The sequence below is a fragment of the Rhagoletis pomonella genome, unplaced genomic scaffold, assembly GCF_013731165.1.
Source record: "Rhagoletis pomonella isolate Grant_MI unplaced genomic scaffold, Rhpom_1.0 Rhpom_scaffold_00002, whole genome shotgun sequence".
Classification (NCBI taxonomy): domain Eukaryota; kingdom Metazoa; phylum Arthropoda; class Insecta; order Diptera; family Tephritidae; genus Rhagoletis; species Rhagoletis pomonella.
Window position 1 is genome coordinate 24,714,037 of NW_023458556.1, and position 2,967 is coordinate 24,717,003.

Genomic DNA, 2,967 nt, shown 5'->3' on the forward strand with positions numbered 1-2,967 from the left:
TTTTGACTTTCGTCCAGCTAGATCTGCTATCCGAACCACTGTGCGATGTTTGCAAAAAATAGACTCTTCTTGCTTCATTCGTATTTAAATTTTTTTCCTTCTTTCACTCATGTGTGCTTAGTGCTTTTCTACAGTCAATTTGCTACATATACATATGCATGTGAAAAGTATGTTTGTACATTTGTTGGCCTGTATAAATACACATGCGTTCCTGAAAGCGCTTATCAGTGTACACAAGTAGATGTATTTATTTGTCTGAATTTACTTGCCAGAAATTGTTTTCTGCTTTTCTATACTTGTAACATTGATTCAGAACGATATTCAAAGATGCACTTCTCGCTATGCGAAAATATTTTTGTAACTTCATCCTCTAGCTTGAAAGCCAACTCTGAGGGGAGTTTTGGCTCATACAAATTTTCATCCTTGGCGAGTATGATTCGAATTCCAAGTGTGACGTCTCATTGAAAAGGTAGTTTTAAGTACTAAACGTCCATGTAAGGTAATTTCGGCCTAAAGAGCTGTGTTTTCCTCTCGTTCAAATATGTAAATTTCTAATAAATCTGAATGCATTTTGTATTCTTGGTAACACATGTAAGTTGTATTGACACTGTGGACTATTTACTTCTGCTAAAAGTAAAAAATTGTGTTAAACACCTACCTAAAGCACACATAAATCTATTAAAGTAGTTGTGGGAAGCACAAAAGCTGCTTGGCTTTGATTTTGATGAATTAGTTTACGGGTTAGTGTTGTCAGCATAAACGGTTTATTAAATAGTGTGCGTGTGAAAGTGCCTGTTTTGAGTTCTTCTTTTTGATTGGCGTCCTAACCAACTAAGCGATTTTGGCCGATTTGCACATTTTCATTTACCCTTTAAAAATTTTGTTATTTCTCCTTCGATTTTCATCGCTAGTTACTTGATTTTTTGGCAACAGCTCACTCTTTAATACAAATGATTTGTTGGTAGTTTTTTTCCTTGTTAAAGTGGTTTTTTTTTTTCATTAAAATGAAAATATCTTGTGACAATTACCTGATCTGAAAAACGGTCTTAATCTACGAGCCGATCTTAAGTTCACGTGTTTCGGTGTTTTTTGTTGTGTTATTTAAAAAACTTAAGATTAAAAAAAAGTACGTACATGGCGTATGAGAAACATTCTCTTCTCTTCTGGATAACTCAAATGCGATTTTTTGCGCCGCAGAATTTGACCTTGGTTATCCAAAAATCTCGAGCTGATGAATACTTTATATTTATGGACTCGTAAACAGCACAAAAAAGTCTTATCAAAAACAGATTTAACATTTGCCGCACTAAAACCAATGTCGCCCTGTTTAATCAGACTTAGGTTCCCAGCCCTAGTGGTATTGCTGGCATTTGAACTATGTAGCTTTGAGATGACCAGGGAAAGCACTCTCAAATCCATCTCACCTAGAAAAGAGGTGAACGTTCTTGAGTTGACAAGTCCGCTCCTCTAAATACTAATGGATGTATTAACAGGACATTGACCGATTTGTATTCACGTGGTCAGACGTAATATCAACCAGGATCCTCAATGTCGCAGCTATTTAGAAAAGTACTCTTCAACCAGTCCTGAGGAGCTTACCTGGACTAACATCTACCAACTGCGAAATTTCGTTCAACACACACCGCGTGTTTTGCATGGTACCCCACATTACTTGGTAATACATCTATTTTAAAAAATACATTATCTTCAGTTTTGTATAAGGAATAAGATTCCATCGCGAAATTGTATATAAATGGAAACTTAAAAAGGATACACTAAAAAATTAGAAATAATCACTCATGCTCATATAGCCGTAGTTGCGTTTGTAACGTATACGCCCTGTTGCACCATACGAAGTCATCATATGAGAAAAAGAAATGTGAAAATTGTTGGTGCATACCTTATTCATTTTTTTAGCTAGAAATCGAGTGCTGAATTTGGATTTCTTAGCTTTTTTTTGTCCGTTTAGCTTTTCCTTTGGAATAGAAGAAACATTTTTGAAAAAATCTTTTCGGTGTCATCCTTATCTGAAGCGTGTTTTCTTCTCATGCAAAGAAACAGCACGTTTGAAGTAGGGTTCGAACGATACTATCGACATTGAGTAAGTATCGATACTGAGGGTATAAAAATGAGTACTTTAATACTCGATACCTTATTTGGTGATTTTACTCGATACTTTGCAAAGTACTCGTAGTATCGAATACTTTTTAAAAACACACTTTTTAAATTTTTTCTTCCATTGGCAACCCAATTTTCTTTGCTTATATGGATTACTATCATTCAATCTTGTCCATCGCTTAAGATAAACTGAAATCTTGTGTAGTTAAAGTTTAATGGCCTTATTCATGAAAAATAAAGTAGGTTTAAAGAGCTAATAAAATGACATTTTCATATATTTTTCCGTTTATAAGCCTTTTTTATTTTTTATGAATAAGGCCATAAAACTTTACGCAAAGTTCACGAAAATTCAGAATTTTTAGAAACTTTTTGGGTACGCAGTTTTGTAACCTATTCAACTTTACTTATAGCCTACTACCGTCAACTCTTAATTCAAGCTTGCACATTGTTATACTAAAATTGAATAGGCTACAAAAATGCATACCCGAAAAGTTTACAAAAATTCTTAATAAAATTATAAAATATGTGTGTATGTACATTTAAGGTTAAAATTACTTCTAACGTGGAAGTAAGTTCTGCAATGAAATAAAAATCAAATATTTTAAATTTTTATTGCTTTAATTTCAGGAAATATTTAAATATACGATTGAAGAATAAAATAATTTTAGTATCCCAAAAAACGTATTTTAATGAGTCCGATACTGAGTAGTATCGATACTTTTTCCCTGATACTTTTAGAGTATCGATACCTTGAGCACAAGCTTTTTGCGCCTATTATGCAGGCTTCCGCTAAACTTTTCCACACATCTATATATATAAAATTCAAATTATGTATGTACCTATAGACAC